The 19,964-nt window shown below is 37.0% G+C and overlaps 1 protein-coding gene and 1 non-coding gene across 4 annotated transcripts in view; one reads left to right on the top strand and one right to left on the bottom strand.

Moving 5' to 3' along the window:
- The window catches only part of LOC134654215 (uncharacterized), a 189,546-nt gene that overhangs the window by 102,986 nt on the left and 66,596 nt on the right, over window positions 1-19,964 (bottom strand). Inside the window, exon 1 of one of the 3 annotated variants that reach the window (XM_063509683.1) lies at window positions 458-540. The exons of the other annotated variants lie outside the window; for them this stretch is intronic. The gene's annotated coding sequence lies outside the window, so the exon portion shown is untranslated. Of the gene's footprint in view, window positions 1-457; window positions 541-19,964 lie in introns of those variants that run through there. 3 annotated transcript variants of the gene reach the window in all.
- On the top strand, window positions 3,154-3,226 carry Trnaa-agc (transfer RNA alanine (anticodon AGC)). Its single transcript has one exon. It is a non-coding gene; the product is annotated as a tRNA-Ala (tRNA).

The following is a 19,964-nucleotide window of genomic DNA, read 5'->3' as shown; positions in this document are numbered from 1 at the left end:
AAATGATGTAAGCCATACAGGTACACTAATAGCAGTAATGTCGAAACAGTAATGCAGCTACAGTTGCCATCCGAACGTCAGCTTTAAGTAATCAAACCTGCTTGTAGCAGCGTTTTGATGACGTAATTACTCATTACACTGATTTAAACTTTCACGATTTTTACACATTATTAAATTGTACAACGGGACTTTATCGCGTATCTAAGTCTTCTCCGAGACCACGGGGACAACGCCGTCCTCGAAACGTCGGAGGTAAATCTTAAAACTTAGATACGCGATTAAGTCCCGTTGTACAATTTAGTAATTACTCATTGTTTGTTTTCAGCTTGTTTTCAGAAACGAACTACATACCTACCTACGATTGTATATGTAGGTATACGAACTTGTATATGTATCAGCTACAAACGCATACAACTATACACTGTTTATGCAGTCTCAAAATTCGTCAATTACATACCTTACTAGTGCACAGTGGGCACCCTGCCAATTTATCCCGACAAAATAAATGCCCGGCAAAATTAACGCGTTATTTTGACTGGACCATCTGGCGTACTGTGCCGATGAACTTTTAATATTGGTATTTACCTGGAACAGAGAAGTTTATATTACACAGGAGAATTTCCAATTTTAACTACAGGTCAATAACAGGAAAATTGCCAATTGAAATACCTAGGTGACAGTAACAGGTACGAGGTAAGTAATTAATAAAGTTTTAATCGCAGAACACCCTTTGAAGTGACATTAGATGACGATGCAGCATATGCGGGCGATGTCGCTAAATAAATAAATATTAGGACATCTTACACAGATCAAATTAGCCCCAAACTAAGCATTAAGCTTGGACTATGGGTGCTAGGCGACAATACGTTTACGTTTTAATTATTCGCCCGTGTTACAGGCCACATGCTGTACATACTTATATAGATAAATACATACTTATTTATATACATAGAAAACGCTCATGACTCAGGAACAAATATGTTTTCATCACACAAATAAATGCCCAGACCGGGATTCGAACCCAGGACCATCGGCTTCACAGGCAGGGTCACTATAGTACCCATTAGGCCAGACCGGTCGTCGTCATGGACGAATGTTCTAATCGCAACAGCATTGCGGCACGACGCAACAACGTAATTTATTTGTCGACAATGAAATATAGTACTGTCCATCCAAATATTAACGCTGCTACTGACATTATCCGAATGTTACCTTAATTCCTTTTACAAAATTGAACGCAACGGTTTCAATGAATCCAAAATGGCGGCCGTTAACAGCCAACAACATTACACGACGAACGGTATTTACTGACCCGATACACAATTAGTCCCTCGGTTAATGGGATGCCTAATGATTTCCCCTTTGGCGCCACTCATTTACTACGTAAGACGTTATTTGCCAGTTTTTGACCTCCTCCCTCCATATGAAAGAAAATTAGGTCATGTTCGACTACCTTCCCCTTTAATCTTCCGAATGGCATTACTGGACATAGGCCTCTTTAGACGATTTCCACTTAAAGCTGATGTGACTTTTTGATGTATGAGTCAATTTACACAAGGCACATTATATAAGTAACTTCGGTCCAGCCTTTTCAAAACGAAAGCCCACAGTAAATAGAAAAGAAAACCCTTTCAAACGCTTTTACTTACGTCGAGACAATTATGCTGCACCATATTTTTCAAAACGTCGTATCTCTATAAGAATCTCATAATAACTTATGACGTTTTTAGGGTAGTCGAGGCAAATACGAGATTTTCAATTGCTCTAATTAAGGAAGCTGCCACGTTGATTCAGCTTAAAAAAATACCCATTAAAATAGCTAGCGTTGTGAAGTTAATTAATTAAATTGAATGGGCAGTATAGTGAATAAAATGTGTAGGTATATAAATTAAAATGGCTATTGGTTTTGACTTTATGTCACATTCAGTTAAGGAATGGCGAAAAAAGAATTGCTTTTATTTCAGTTTCATGATCACATCTGAAATCAACTTGAATGAACCAATTTTAAATATTGATTTGTCTTGGTAACAAGATTTAAAAAAATGTCTAAGTACATAAAATATATAGATGTTATTCTTTTGTCCCCTTTTTTGTTTAAGACTTACCAGTCTACAAATCATTCGAAGATTCAATGTTTAGAGCGTGGGTTTCTATTGTTTTCCAAAAAGGTCATCATAATGTATTGTTTGCCCGCATTTTCGTTAGTCATAACTTTTGGTTCAGAAACGCGTCACTTTTTAGCATTGCCATAAAACAAACCTAACCTATTTATAGGATAACCTTACGAAAAACCTGAAAGGTTTCAGTTTTAGGACTAATGATAATATGACAAACAATACATTATGACTTAAAACTTTATGGGAAACAAAGGGTCTTAGAGCGTACTTATACAGAACTGGACAGCTCACTTACACATTTGTTCCAAGCCTTACAGGTACGGCTACCATCAGTTTGGCACTGACATAAACGCCGTCGAGAACGTAATTTGCTTTTTATACATCTCGCTCGTACTCGCATATTTGTGCAAACGAGATGTATAGAAAGTAATTTACGTTGTCGATAGCGTAAATGTCAGTTTTGACACTGTCGGTGACTCGTGGCTGACGGGCTCTAGAGTGGTAGTGAAGAAAAGTATTCAACTTTTTACGTTTGTTACTATTTCAACGTATATTATTGATGTGGTAAGGACTCTAGTCGAGTTGTGCATCTCGATTGCGTTGAATGTAAATACCTTGCAAGTCTTGTAAACAATCACAAATCATACAATATTTTTGATTTAGAATTGGCCTCCTACCTGTTTTGTTCGTTTTCGTCAAGCGGAAGGAAAAATTCAACATATAAATCACGAGAAACTTTTTTCATTCGCAAAACCGTGAAGATTCGCAAGAACTTCGTTGGATCCGCTTGAAACGATTTAGTCCTTCCTCCTAATGACTTTAAGCGGTGTTTTTGCTTGAAATCGCGAGGCAGGTAATTTGTGCGAGCATTGTAAAATGCAGAAGTTAAGTCGTTTGATGGAATGGTTCTCGATGACGTGTTTTTGTGGCGTGTGTGAATTTAAATTAATTTTGTATCAAGCAGAAACGTCTGCGAACGATTCCATTAAGCTTAGAAACACATTCAAAGTGGAAAAAAATCACTGTCTTGGGTAAGGTCTTGGTAGCTTAGATGGCAGAGCACTGGGCTAGCGATCCAGTGGTCGTCGGTTCAAGTCCCACCTAAGACAGTGAATTTTTCCACTTTTAATATGTAGCTTACATATTTAGGACCAAGAGAGATCAGGTACTCCCGGTACTGTTTTTTTACATATACAAATACAGTACCGGAACCGGGAACTCCCGGTTCTCGCCACACTAACTCAGTACCGGATGGTACCGGGAGCATTCCTTATAATCTATATAATCAGAAGATAAAATTGTACCTATTCTTTTTCAGAACTAAAGCCGTTCTAAATTGATAGTGTCAGTGAGCTGCCGGATTTGCCGCGGATTATGTACGCGCTTCGACATTCGCTATCGGTATTCACTGGCATGCATGTGTACTACATATAATATTTTTATACATTCACCTGTTTAGGGCATACTTAGATTTTATATGGCTAAAATAAGCAGGGGTCTACCCTACATTATTATCTTTTTTGTATTTTTTTCTGAAGCAGAATATTTAGGACTTTAAAGAGACGACGAGGCTTGATTATTATAGCGTTAAAGGAAAAATCTTGGTGTCTGAATGTCTAAAAGCAAGAACGTTTTAATTTAAAGGATAGCAGATAAGTACTGCATAAGCTAATAAATAGTGGATAAAAGTGCGAACAACTCAACTTTCATTCAGTTATAAAAAGACTAGCCCTTAAAAACGGCTACAAATTCCGTCCGCGCCTTGTTCAGCTCCCAACTTTTATGTTTATGGCAGTTGTCCTCTACTTATGACCCACATAATTTATCCGAACAGACCGTATCCAGGAAGCCAATTCTGTTGTAACAATATGATATATTTATTTAACATTTTAAATCAGGCAATCAGGCCCATATTACAAATACCCTTACAGACTAACATATATATGCATTTTATATAAACTTAACCCTCTGCGACTGATGTGCGGTCTATCAGACACCGCCAAATAATTTATTTGTTGATATGTCGGCGTACGGGCCGATATAGCTCTGTTTCGCTCGTTACCTTCCTCAAACGACTCGCGGCATCGGACAGTGATGCCCGAGCGGCAACACGGTGCATGCACCGGAAGATATGACCTGCGGGTGTCCCACAGATGTGAGCACAGCAATAAGACCTGGGTCTGACAGACCTCACCTCATAAAAATATGTACTTGTTCATAGTAATTATGGTGTCTGTCAGACGTCACCTCACAAAAATATGAATGTTTCTATAGTGTCTGAGATACCTCACCACATAAATAATTATATTCTACATAGCTGATGGAGGAAAATCCTTTAAAATAAGTACCAACTTCAGAACTGATTAGTGCCTTGTTCTATCTTTAGATTTTCTTTATGTTTTTTTTAGGTATAAATACAATGTTCAAAAAAAGGAAAATTATTTAAGTTAAGTACTTGAAGTTGTTGATTGTTAAGATTCTTTAATTTTTTTGTTAGCCTAAGTACAAATTGTAAGAAACTGTGATGTCATTGAAGTTTATTATATATTCTTTTATGTATTACATTTTAAACCTATTTTACAATTGAATTTATTAAATTATAAATGGAATGATCGTTATATAAGACAATAGTTACCATTTTGCCATTCCTTTATTTTTAATGAATTATCGAAATTGACGTCTGATAGACAACACATAGTAGAATCTCTCTAAAAAAATCACCACAGTTGCAGAGGGTAAAAAACTAAACACTATATGACACTATATATAGTTTTGATACACCATTGAGGCCCTTATTTCACCACGCTGAGAATTGTCGCCTGATATTGACAATTCAGCGGCCATTGCTGGTCCAATTGCAATAAATTGGCGCTGTATACCGAACTAGAAATAAAGAGGAAAATTTCAATGTCACCGATAAGTGAGCGAGATGCTTTTTGAGGTTACTCCGAATTGCCTTGCGTTACGTGAAGTAACTGAAGTATAGTTGTATACTAGGTACTAGTATAAGACAAAGATAGTATGATTATCTCCGTCTTTGTTTGAAATGAGACAGTCCTTTGACAAACTATAAGTAACTAACTGACTGGTGCAGCAGCGCAGGTTCATGTCATATCAAAACAAGATGAAAACTATATCCAATTGTTATAACAGAATCGGGTTCCGTAACCTTCTGAGTTACCTTTTCGAAAGCAAATTGCCCGAGATGTTAGGTGGGCAATAAAAGTAGCCGTTTCATACTACGAGGGAAAAATTACTACATATTTTCATAGAACCTTCCCACGCTCTGTAGTTTGCCCTAGAACCGCCAGAATTGTTATTACTTACTTACCGATACCGTATGTGTGCGAGGGATAGCAATGATAGGCAATAAAAGACATCCCTCTTGAAGAATTGTATGCCCATTTGGCCCCAAGATAGAGACTGTTCGAAAAAAGAAGAGCCGTGGAATGTATTGGGCCCCATACATTCCACGACTCTTCTTTTTCCGCACAGAGTCTATTAGTGTGATCTTCAATCGCATTGATTAACGGCGATTTAAAAAAAGATATGTCACGGATTGCCCTCAATTGCTTCTTATTGTTTTGTTTTGTCTTCCCTTTATTTTTTGACAGGTTTACAATAAGACAACCATAAACAACTCGCAGCACAGTGAAATGTCAAAAATACGATGTTACTTTCCTATCTTATTTCAAGCTAGTAATAAGAAGATATGTATACATATTTACGTCTTTGACTGGACAAATCGTCAAAAGACCGTTTCTATCCTACGTATAAGTAGTTTCCTCGGACCAATTTCCTCTTCCGTAACCCCTAACTGCGGTACTAAAAACGAATACAGGGTGATTCTGATATTTCTGATGATAGGGCTTTATATGTACCCTTTTTACTCTACAATTAAAGTACACCGTCTCATAAAGGCCGGAAAACAGGATTGCTGGCCGAGTGTGATAGGAGGTCGCACGTCGAAAGCTAGCGCAAGCTTGATAATCGATATTGGAGATATGAAGATATATTATAATCTTATTTAGAATATTACGTACGTAAGTTATATTACGGGCCAGTTGCACGAAAAACATTTGGCAAAGGTACTCGTAGTTCTTTTGATGAAAACTGACAGTTCTCTTTTGGATAAGTAGATCAATCTCCATATTTAACATTTATCAATTGGTTGATTGTGAGAGATACTGGTGAAAATAAAGGGCCATCTGGAACGTTGAACTATACATAATTACGTTATTTGAAACTAGAATAAAAGAAAGCCGTCAGTGGTTCGTTTTACACTAATTAATATATAGTAGAGATGCCACGAATATTCGGCAACTATTCGGTATTCGGCCTATTCGGCCACTTTGCCGTAGTGCCGTAGTGCCGTAGCACTTGGCCACTTTTAAGTAGGTGCAACAGATATTATATACCGAATATCTGTTGCACCTACTTAAAAAGAAAAATTGCACAATAAAAATACTTAACCAATAACTATGTAGGTATATTTAGAATGTGTTCTTGGAAAGTTGTTAAATACGAAGACCCTTTTTTGAGCATTTGTTGATTAAAAAACATTTTATTTTTATCATGAGTCTGTTTTGTTTGACTCTATTCATTAATGCTGTTCAACAAAAATATATCTTAACTAACGTCATATAACGATGAGCTTTATTAGCGATCAGTTTTCATAATAATTGTGACTCAAAATGTTCGCATGTCATGCCGAATATTCGGTATTCGGCCGAGAGAGGAGCCGAATATTCGGTATTAGGTATTCGGCCAAAACCACTATTCGGGGCATCTCTAATATATAGTTTATCAAACAACTTTGTCAGTAGAAAAAGGCGATAAATTCAAATTTTCTCGTACCTACCCTTTATGTGAGTCCTAGTATTCTCTTGTCTATGACTTTAACTGTTTTAACTTCAGCTTACACAAACAACCCAACTTCGCACTTACCATATTGTTAATTAAAATTGGAAGTTACGGCTTCCGGCCCAGGTGTTTTTAACCGGAAGTTATTTTTTAAGCTTTCCTCGTTGTTTTAGGATTACGAATGAAATGTGTTAAGAGATTACTTTGTTTTGTTAGGATTACATGTTTATTTATGAGACTAAACACTCTGGAAGGATTTGAGTATGTTTTGATAAGAAATCGTAGAATTCTAAATAGTATGGAATGTTTTCATAAAGTACATTAAATTTATATTGTAGTTTAAACAATATCACTAAGCTGTAAGATTAACATGTCTTAATAATTAAATGAGCTATGCCACAAATAAATTTATATTCCAAAGAAAACAAACATTGTTAAGAATGTTGTTAACTTGTTATTCTTTAAAATATAAAAAAAATCTATTATTTTTAAGATGTAATTTTTATTGCCTAAAAATATCTATCAAAAGATAAGATTTAGATTAGATTTATTAATTTCACTGAATGTCACAATAATTACAATAACAATTAAATTACAATAAAAAATATATTAAGTATATTAATTAGATGACAAAAACTATACAAATATGTCCTATACACAACAAAAAATAGTATTTATTAGCAAAAAATATTTATCAGTCGCTTTTTGGTGAAGGAAAACATCGTGAGGAAACCGGACTAATCTAATTAGATGACAAAAACTATACAAATATGTCCTATACACAACAAAAAATAGTATTTATTAGCAAAAAATATTTATCAGTCGCTTTTTGGTGAAGGAAAACATCGTGAGGAAACCGGACTAATCCCAATTTACCCTCTGGGTTGGAAGGTCAGATGGCAGTCGCTTTCGTAAAAACTAGTGCCCACGCCAATTCCTGGGATTAGTTGCCAAGCGGACCTCAGGCTCCCATGAGTCGTGGCAAAATGCCTGGACAACGCGAGGAAGAACTTCTTCACACCATAAAACATAGTATTGTACACTTAAGAGCAAGTGGTGGCTTTGTACAGAAAGTGTCCTTTAATTTCTCTGGAGTGTACACGTCGGTAAATGACTGGCTCTAGTTAGTTAATGCTCTTACACACCCAGAGCATCAGGCAGTCCGAAACCCTGAAAATTAATTAAACTGCAAGCTTCTCTAATAGGTATACAAAAGGACTTAACTTACAAGGAAAAGTAAAGGCACTTAGGATTTTTTTAAAGTCTAGCGAGCTTAGTCTTACAGGCCTGGCCACGACATTGCGCGACTGGGTTCTTGAGCGAAAACCATAGGTGGGAACGAAAGATCCGATCGCTGTGTTATTGTGCCATACAACATTTGGAATACATTTGTTATGGAGATTTGTTACACAGATTTCCGTGTTCTTCCAATTCCCAGTTTCATTACCGATTTTTCATGACAAATAAAACGAAGTTGAGCTTAGTAGTATGCTCCAGGAAAAAGGCTAAGCTAAGAGGGAATACTTAAATACACTCAAAAGGAATGAAATATCTCGCTTTGAAATGTAATGCGTACTGACCCATTTTCATTCTTGTTTATTGCATTTTAAACAAAACTTAAGTATGTAAATTCACGTAACCATAGAATAAATAATAGATACTAGGTACAGAACGTTCACTCTAACAAAACGCGTCTATTACGAGAGATATAACAGTGGTAACACACTATCGCACCGCACCGCGACCTTGGTGCGAATATCTCTTTCTCGCTCTCACTTATGGGTGCGACGCTTCAAGGTCGCAGTGCGGTGCGATAGTGTGTTACCACTTTAACAAGCGCGAGCAGGCGTCCGTTCCGTAGCGGTGCGCGGCAACCACTACTGCGAGACACCAAAATTAGTGTGGGCCGCATGTACTTGTAGCGACGCGACGAAATCGCGGAGTGAGCTACGCCTGTATATCGTAGCTTTCAGTAGTCATGTCTCGATCAAGTTGAAGATATCAGAGTGCTTGGAGTTGTAACAAACTTCCTGTAACTTTAGTGTTCAGTTTACAGTAGTTCGAGTTGTTTGATAGCTGAGAACTACAGTCATTTGTTACGTTTCACTGGACATACAGCGCTGTAATGCTAGACCTGGTCAGACTATACTAACTATAGAAGTTATCCCGTCTTCATAAATGTACCCTGGCGAAAAAATCCAATACACAATTTTAAATAGTCACCAACAGTTTTGATTGCTTAATTTAATAGTTATAAGTGTATCGTACAACGTTTTACATAAACAGTAGATTTTAAATTTTCGACGTAGTTACGTAATGTACTTATTATAGCACAGAGGGTGTCGTTAATGGATTATAGATCTACTGTAAAATAAAATAATATTCGTGAAACATCTTACATGGCATTACAATACGAGTATTAAGCCACATAATAAGTAATAGTACTACCGTACAGAAAGGACACTTCCTACAAAACCAAACTTTGACAGCGATTCAGGGTCGTCTCATGATATCCCTTTCTAACTTATGGCACTATACCTTTCGGCTATTTAGGGTTGTCAAAATCATCTTACCTGTATCAATTCAAAATTATCTTATCTGTGGTCGTGCACGCAAAGGGACGTCAAGTTGTGTCAACCCTAATAATTGCTCGGAGCAATGCTGAGCCGAACGGAGCCGAATTTGCCCGAAGTGTCTCCCCACTGGTACTGTTAAGTTGCTACCGGCACAATACATGTTGGGTCATTTTTGATCTCTGGTCAGATTTCTATACATTCTGTTAGTTTTTTGTAAAGTACCTATCCCATATCCCTATTAACGTAGTGTACGTAATGCATCGAGACATATCACATTAAGCAAGCAGTTCAAGCAAAGTCAGAGCTACACCAACACGGGAAAGATAAATACGGTCCGTATTCAGGACGTCGTTAGTAAAGGCCGCAGGCGAAGGCTAATGTATACCTAGCTTTATGATGAGGCATAGATAGACATTTAGGGGTGGGGTGTCACTTGGAAACGCTTTTGAAATATGCACGCCGGCGGTTGGTATTTGCTGTGTTCAGTGTTTGGTTGATATCTGACGTACAAGGCGTGAAAATATGTACCCCAAGAGCCTAGACATGAGTAGGTATGTTCAAAAAGGTTTGGCATGTTTTGTCGAATATGTGCGTTCGAATTATTTTCTACTCTGTGGTAAAATTAAGAAAGTTATAAAGTGTATTCACGGACGTTATTAGTGAATCACAGAAGATGTGGCTCGCTAGTGTAACCTCAGCCTTAAGGTGACAGTGCATTTCCAACCGCAGCTGCACTACTGTTCATTTTACTATGGAAATTGACAGTAACAGCGACGCGTTCAGTACCAGTAGTGTAGCTGCGGCCAGAAATGGAATGCTACCCTTATGTGGTTCCCATAGACTCTTTAACATAGCACATGGTTTCCTTACGCAGCGGAACCGCCGCTCCGCTTGTGATGTCGCTCGCTAATGTGGCCACAGCCTTATGCTTGTATTTCTAGAGCTTAGACGTGCATTAGACCTGCCACAGTTGATACTAATGATGTCTTTAATTAAATGTTATGTTTACTTCGCTGCAGCAACTTGAATGTATAGTTAATAATTATTTTTAATTGTTTTAGTTACGATTAATTATTGTTTTTAGTATCATGAACCCGTTAAGGCATTTAATTCGCTTTTTTATAAGAAATTTCTGTAAAGTTGACATTAGAACGTCAAAATGAGTGACGTTCGCTGCCGCTTTACTGCCACCATTATGACGGTCAATCCGTATTTTATGAAGGAAGTTAAGATTTTTGTCATTTTCGGCAGCAATGCAGTCTGAATCCGAACGGTACCTATAGTATCCAACTGAAAGTTGTAGAGAACAATTCAGTACAAACAACTGACCTTTGTTGGACCTTATGTTTAGACAATAAAGCTCAAAATATGTCAGCTAACATCTGTACAATTTCCTGGAATGTTTGTGACGTTGTTCCGCTTCATAATTAATTTAATTTACTCGTACTTTAGGAGCGAAGTTGAATGCCAATAGCAACTTACTGTTTGCTAATGCTTTTCTGAGCACATTTCACAAATGAGATAAGTAAGTAAATATTCTTTTCATTTCTCATGCTCTGAAAGAGGGTCATTGTTGTTCTAAAAGGTGTGCAAAAAGTGATACGTTTCTGCACTACAGCATTTAACTTTCCAAGTACGATTCCAAGTACGAAGCACCGCAGGTCACCGCAGCCCATGGACGCCCACAACTCCAGGGGTGTTACATGCTCGTTGCGGATTCTGCAAAAACCCAACTCTTTTTTTTGAACGGATCTATATCTGAATCCCCAAAGTCTTTTCTCCTATCTTTGCATTTCCTAATATTGTTTGTCATAATGATCAGTTGTCCTAACACTAAAATCCCTAATTTTGGTTTCCCTAATTATTGATTGCTTATCCTAATGTTATGAAGTAAATTTTCTTTTTTGCGAGGGTCGCAGTTCTAACCCTAACCTAACCCACTTATGTGGCAGCAAGTTCTAAAACCTAACCATTTTTCAGAACCTTACATTATGGAAAATAATCATGACAATTGATCGTTAGGGCATGTGCCCATTAGGACAAACCAGTTAGGGCAAGTGACTTTAGGACAAACGTTGTTAGGGATTCAGAATGACATCCTTTTTGAACAACCCCATACTGAAATTCCTCTTAAATTGCACAGTTACGACCATTTAGGTTTTAAGGGTGTGAGGATGAACACCCTGACGACGTGGTGTCTCCACTCTTTAGTTATTATTTCATTTTAGATGCTGGTACGTCTAAATAATGGTTCATTTCAATTAGGTTTAGTTACCGTATGTTACCTACTCTTTTGTAAACCCCAAGATACAGGCTCAGCCTAGTTTGGGGCTTACCGGACACCTTTGTGATTGCGTACCTATTTTATTATAAATAAATTATTCTTATTCTTATTCTTATTCTTATTTAGCACGATTTCACTATTTAAATTAGATAGGTAGTTTGTTTCTCTGTATTTGACTGTAAGTATTTAAAATAAATTATTTTACAACATGCATGAAATAAAGCACCAGAAGATTAATTGAGAATCGTACAACAGTCATTATTAGATTACAATTTTTAGTAAGTAATTTGATTGTGACATCACATGCTAGTGTTTCATATAAATTCCATAGTAGCAAAATCGTTTCGACAGTTCGAAAAAAGAAACTGATTTGACTAGTAGTCAAATACCCTATTTGACTTACCTACTTTAAGTCTTAGAAATTCCATATCGCTTAAGACGGTTCATTACTGGACACGAACAGGATGACGGACGGATGTTGCAGCAAATTGCCGTTTCGAATACTGTTTGTTGTATTGTCTATTGAGAAGGAAATTCTTGCGTGAAATTAAATTGTAGGTACTTGGAATTGATACAAATTGAACTCTTATCTGACAATAGCAATGTTGCATGGAATTGAAAATTTAGAAAAATTTACGACGAAGCTTGATAAATTTTCAGTTTTATGTATGTATTTGAAAGTTTATTTTAAGTGTGGCATATGGATAAGTGTGCGGCACATATTTTTGCAGCCTTCGAACAGTAACATATTATTGCAGGCGACTGTACCTACTCCAGACATAAGGCAAAATGCAAAGGATAGATTCAAAACGTATTTTCCTGATAACTTTGTATAGCTTGATTACCAATACAGTTGCTTTTCTACATAGAAGCACGATACGCGCTCTCCGCGCGGGTTGGAGTCTTGAACGGTATCTAAACTCGAAACTGCATATTGGACTGTGAAATCTAGACGGCTAACGTGGAGATAGAAATTCGAAGAATGTTTGTGTACATCTCTATCGCTCTTGCATTGAGGGATGCAGACAGAAAATTTTCGAATTTCGAAGTAGCTATTTACCTGACTCTGGAAGAATATAATAGATAACGTAGGTAAATGTCTGTTGCATCACAATTTAGCGGTTTACGTATGGATAAGGCTTTCGAGAATAAAATCTAAGTTTAATTTATGTTTCATATCTGTATTCTGTTTTGAATTAAATATTCAGTCAGTGCCTTTTAAAATAGGTTATTATACTACTTATAAATTAGCTGACTGAATCCCATAAGGCTGCTTTTAAATAAAATATCTTCTATCTATCTTTTTATGTATGACTGTATATGTATTCTAAATAATATTTAAAACAAAAACGTTAAATATATTACACGGGTCACTCACGTTTTTACGAGAATTTGCTGTTATGAAGCGAAAGATATCGAGCAATTTATTATTTTAAAAGAACATGAGTTTCCCGCTGTAGAAAATGATATGAAACAACCGCAAAACGCAAGTGAACGTTGAGATGACGGGCGACAGAGGCAGAGGTGTGGAAGAAAAAGACATGCTGCGCCGACCCCAAGTGAATGGGATAAGGGCAAGAGAATGATGACGAGTTTCCCGCTGCGCTGTTGGCTTCGGCCCCACGCACGCCTCCTAAAGGTCCGGGACCCCATGGTCTCGAGATATGGAAAGACATACAAATAAAACAAAAATATTTATCATCACCATCATCATCATTAGCCTTAAAGTCTATTATAGACTATTGAAACAGTGTCAGGTAGGGCGACAACGTTTTTCGTGGCTATATAAGCCAATACGGCCAGTTTATCATAAACACCATAAAAAGCCGCCAAACTTTTATATGACAAATGACTGGCTATCTTAAAATTATATAAACTTTAATCATTATCATTTTTCTAAAGAAGGCTCCTCTTATTAATTGGCCACAGCTGTCCTTCTGATCCAATTACGTTTATTGACAATCCGCCGTAATGAAATCTACCGTCTAGGCGCTTTATTGAACAATGTTTATTAAAATACTGAGGGAGTTCTGAAGTTTTTGGGGATAAAAAAAGATATATTTAGAGGCATGATTGTTTCAAAAAGTGAATCGTCTTTAAGAATACGAATAATAAACAGCATTATTTTTTTTTATGAAAGAGAAAACATTTATGGCACGACACAATCAAGACAAATTTAAGTACATAAATGTAAAAGAGTACCACAGTAAGCTCAATAAGGCTTGTGTTGCGGGTACTTAGACAACGATAGATAGATAAAGATATAGAATATACATACAATTAACATGAGAGTGCCTTTATTTCCGAATTTTCAAACCTGTCTTTGAATCCAACATGAATTCTGATCAGTACCAAATTTACCAAATTTTAAAGTTACCAAATTTAATTGAAGAAGCTGCAGGTGCAGTGGCTGATTCGTGGAGCTTTTGCACACTTGTATAGAAATATGAAGGTGGAAAAGTCTCAACAAGGAAAATCAATCTGGAATTATGAGATTTGTGAGACACCTTTGTTCTTAAGAACATCCACGCGCCACACACACAATCTTACCATCTCTTTGTTTCCAAGGCACGTGTCTTCATTAGTTATTTTACCCTATTTATCCTGCATCTCAAAGTCTCACGCGTACAAGTAACCTCAGTCCAAACGTTCCGCTCTCTTACCTCCATACAACGAACACCTCCCCAGTCCACATTGTTAATTGTAACAAAGTAAACCTTATTGCAAAGACATAAGCTCCACATACGGTCAGTTAAGTGTTGCCGTCAGATGTACGAGTACCTACTTCTCGGACACCTGATCCGTTGCGACCCACTGCCCAGGTATCATTTACATGTGTCGTAATTAAGGTTAGCAATCCGCATCCGAAATGTATGAAATTATCCGGATCTGGATCCGGATCCGCGGATCTTCCCATACACTTTGGATCCGTCGTGAAAACCTTAGTCGTAATCAAAGGGACAAAATTCTTTTCTGCACACTGGTCGATTTATGCGAGTGATTAATTTGTAGCACGCAGCCTTCCACTTGTTTCTCGAAATTGTGAAATATCTGGTTCCGTTTTTACCATTTTGGCTACGGAACCCTAAAAATGGAAATAGGTAAGTAATCTAATCCATACTAATATTATAAATGCGAAAGTGTGTCTGTCTGTCTGTTACCTCTTCACGCTTAAACCGCTGAACCGATTTAGTTGAAATTTAGTATAGAGATAGTTTGAGTCCCGAGAAAGGACATAGGGTAGTTTTTGTCCCAGAAGTCATCCTTTAAGGGGGTGAAAAGGGGGGTGGAAGTTTGTACGGGGAATCGATTAAAACCAGATCAAAAATAAGCTACCCAAATTACTAACTCCACGCGAACGAAGTCGCGGGCAAAAGCTAGTTTGTAATAAGGACGCGTGGCAGTTTTGTAGCAGAAATTGTTAATCATCGAAATGGAATACATAAATGCTCACGAGCGTGTCTATTTTGACGACTTTGTAAAAGAAGATTACCTAACTTATACAGGGTGTTGCCTGTAACACGAGCATACAATTAAAACGTATATTATACTCCTAAAACTATAAAACTTTTGTTAAACAACTTTTAAAAATTATGAATGCTTTAGACTTCCTCTTTTTCATACAATAGTAGTTTATGCAACAGTGATATAATAAGGGTTCTTAAAATTCAAGGGTCGAAGTTACAAAACGAGACGTAGTCGAGTTTTGTAAAAAAATACCCGAGAATTATGAATGCTTTAGACTTCCTCTTTTTCATACAAAATAAATTATTGACTTCAATGTACGCTGACATCAGTGTGTTTGACGTTGCTTGTCACGCTTTAAACATAACAATATTTGCAATACTTACATTGCGTCTTAGAATAAACTTTAAAGTGTAATAAAAATCAAAACATAAGTTATTTTTAAAAGTTGCTGAACAAATGTTGGTCAGTTTGAGGAGTATAGCCACGTACGAGTACAGTTTAATTTATTGCTCCTGTTACAGGAAACACCCTGTATTAGGAGAGCGAAATTATTAACAGTGCCTAGGGCTTTTACTAATTTGTAATGAGATTATGTGCTCAGCGCTCAGAAGCCATTTCAATAGGTGCCTATTGATATTTTTATATACCTATAGCATAATAAGGGTGACTGTGGGTGGTCTTCACATTGGAGCCTGTTTACACATTGATTAGTGTTTATTGCGAGTTCATACATTGATCACTTGCTAACTCACGTATAAGTTTTCTTTTATATGTAATCCAGTGACATATATGACCATAATACGATAAATAAATAAACTCACGTTTAAATAAGTGTCATTCTATGGAACTTGCTAACTATGTAAACAAAACTAGGGCTGTCAGATCGTAGAATTGGATACGAAATTCGTATAATGGAATTTTTTTCTTATACATCACGTACAAGGTGGTCAATCGGTAATACGAAAAAAAAACACCGATGTCAAACTACTGACAATACTTCAAAAAACAGTGTGTCGATACTGTTATACAATTTAATGGAACTGTACGTCAACGTCAGGGCTATAATTGCAAAAATCGAAGATTACAAGACGCCTTCATTGGAGTAAAAGAGAAAGACCCCCACAATTTGCAAATTTTGGTCTTCGCGGTAAGACCCCAATTTTTAAAATATCGATTTAATATTAATCATTTTTTTTTAAATTGATTCTCGTATAATGCAATCGAATTTCGTATAATTGCAGGGACTGGATCGTATAATCAAAAAGTATGTACTGGCAGCCCTGATTATTTACAAAAGTCACTAGTAAATTTCAGTATGGCGGTTTGTTTACATAGTTTGCAAGTTCCATTGAATGGCACTTTAGTGGCAAATGTCAGTTGACATGTGACACAAATGTGAAACACAATAAACATGTAATGAATGTGTAAACAGGCCCCAATGTGAAGCCCAGCCCCCATATTAACCTTATGTTAAACATCTTTTACAGCAAACCGCAGCCTCTAGTTTACTAGATATTTGCAAGTTTCAAAATTTCCCCGTTTTCAAAGTAACTCTTATAAGTACCTACAGTCAATATGTAAACATTTGTGCCATTCTCAACCAAAAGGGTACTTGTCACTTGTCAATAAGGTGGCACTATTTCCCTAAAGATTGAATTTGAAATCAACCTTATCGACAACCGACAATGTGGTACCTTTTAGTTGAAAACGTCACATTATTCACCTCATATTGCAATGGATTAAGATGAAGAAATGTTTTCAATTCAACTGTACCGTTTCAGTTGCGTTTAGGGTTTGCAATCCAGATCCGAAATGTATGAAATTATCCGGATCCGCGGATATTCCCGTACATTTCGGATTCGTCGTGCAAACCCTAGTTGCGTTGTGGGTTAAAAATTAATTTAAAACTAAACCCATAGTTGATCCCGTAATAACCCCGGAAACTAGTTGTCAGCCTAAGCCGGGTCCATCATTAATTTGGGCCGACTGGGGTCCAGACAGACCACAGATCACTTACTTAGATAAACAGACCACAAAGGCGACACATTCAGATACTTTACTGCCAATGAAGCCGATGGTCCCGCGAGTTCAAATCCCGGTAAGGGCATTTATTTGTGTGATGAGCACAGATATTTGTTCCTGAGTCATCGTGGCATCTGAGTCAACCTAAATGTGTTACAAACCTAACCTGTTTTTTATAATGTTAATACATTTTATAATGTAAACAATGTAATGTTTAAGGTTTAAAGCAATAAAGATTTTTATTATAATTATTTATTATCGTTTTTTTCTGTGCAGATATTTAAGTATTTATATATTATTATATATATCGTTGTCTGAGTACCTACAACACAAGCTTTCTTGAGCTTACCGTGGGGCTTAGTCGATTTGGGTAAAAATGCCCTATAATATTTATTTATTACATGATGGATGGATAAAATGAGTGACGGATAGAACGTCATAGTCGCGGCAGTAATGCGGCAGCGATTGTCACACATTTTATCAAGGAAATTGACAGATTCAGCGGCTTCATCTACGCCGCCGCAGTAATTTAGCAATAGTATTACAGCTGTAGTTGTAGTTTGTGTGATTAGCAGACATAGGAATCCGTGGGGTAAATTTTCTTGACAGGTAGGGACTTCCTATATCGATAAACTCAAATTATGAATCCTTTAGACTTCCTCTTTTTCATACAAAACAAATATTGCCTTCAATGTACGCTGACATCAGTGTGTTTGACGTTGCTTGTCACGCTTTAAACATAACAAAATTTGCAATACATTGCGTCTTAGAATAAACTTTAAAGTGTAATAAAAATCAACACGAGTTATTTTCAAAAGTTGCTGAACAAATGTTGGTCAGTTTGAGGAGTACAGCCTACAGTTTAATTTATTGCTCCTGTTACACGAAGCACCCTGTATACTAGTGATCACTCAATGGTTTTCTTGTAAAAATATGTTTTTATTAAAAGTGTAAAAATCAAATAAATTAATAACTTAATTCGCTTTGATTGATAATCAATCAATAAAGGGGTTGAGATAATATTGACTATCTCATAGTGCAATAAGTAGTATTACGCCCTACCTTTATATAACCTAGCGATTATTTAAAATATGCTATACTGTGTGAATTCCATACTTGTCTTCAAAACAATAGTTACAAAAAACACAGGGGGCGATCACTAGTATATAGAACGAGCATCGATAATTGAGTTTATCGATATAGGAAGTCCCTACCTGTTAAGAAAATTTGCCCCACGGATTCCTTTGTCTGGTGATTAGGTTTGTGGCAAAGAATTTTACATGCACATAGTGTATGTCACCACGAATGTTTTGTTCATAACGCGGCAACTACGAGAGGTAGTCTATGATGAAAACAGTGAAAAGAGAGGGTCGCTTAAGCCTCAAGCCTCAAGCCGCTCTTAGTCTTCAACTTTTAGTTTGAAGAGTTGAGCATTTCAAGTCTGCCTTTGGTTTAGGAAATTGGAAATAGATCTTAGGCCCACTTGCACCATCCCACTAACCCGGGGTTTAGAAATTAAACCGTCAACCCAGTGTCAAATTATACTGGTAACCATGGTCTAGGTTTAACCGGTTAACCCGGGTTAGTGGAATTGTGCAAGTGGGCCTTAATATAAAGTTTTAAACTGAAATAGATATCATTATACACTAAAGAAAAACCGGCCAAGTGCGAGTCGGACTCGCGCACGGAGGGTTCCGCACCATCAACAAAAAATAGAGCAAAACAAGCAAAAAAACGGTCACCCATCCAAGTACTGACCCCGCCCGACGTTGCTTAACTTCGGTCAAAAATCACGTTTGTTGTATGGGAGCCCCACTTCAATCTTTATTTTATTCTGTTTTTAGTATTTGTTGTTATAGCGGCAACAGAAATACATCATCTGTGAAAATTTCAACTGTCTAGCTATCACGGTTCGTGAGATACAGCCAGGTGACGGACGGACGGACGGACGGACAGCGGAGTCTTAGTAATAGGGTCCCGTTTTTACCCTTTGGGTACGGAACCCTAAAAAGTGACTAACTCCACCGGTGGCGGAGGCCTGATTCGAAACTTGATGAAACTATTATACAACAATAGCAATTATTATATAGCAATACAAAAAAGTAAACATACATCTACATACATATATATGATTAATCATGCCTATTTCCCGGAGGGGTAGGCAGAGACCACGGATTTCTACTTGCTACGATCCTGACATACCTCTTTCGCTTCCTTCACTTTCATAACTTTCCTCATAAACGCTCGCCGGTTTAGGGTGCTCTTGACCTGGCCTTTCTTCAGGTTTTCCCCAATCTGAAAGTCCGCCGAGGTCTACCCCTACCAAGTAAAAGTAAACATAATATTAAAATATAAATATGTATTTTTCTATTTGATTCTAGTAAAATATAAATTTAAAAAAATCAATGTTCCTTACAAATGGACAATGAAGCATACCAGGCGTGGCTCACTCCGCGATTTGGTCGCTTTGCTACAGGTAGCTAAAAGTACATCCGTTCCACCCCAATTTTGGGGAAAGCCATAAGCCGCGCGTGGCGCTGTCGCCACCTAGCGGCCATATCTGTGCTGATCGTAACAGACGCTTTTTCTTAGAGAGTGAGTCTTCTGTACCTAGTACTATTATTTATTCTGTGG

This window comes from Cydia amplana, chromosome 14, assembly GCF_948474715.1.
Source record: "Cydia amplana chromosome 14, ilCydAmpl1.1, whole genome shotgun sequence".
NCBI lineage: Eukaryota > Metazoa > Arthropoda > Insecta > Lepidoptera > Tortricidae > Cydia > Cydia amplana.
This window is presented reverse-complemented; position numbering and strand designations above follow the sequence as displayed.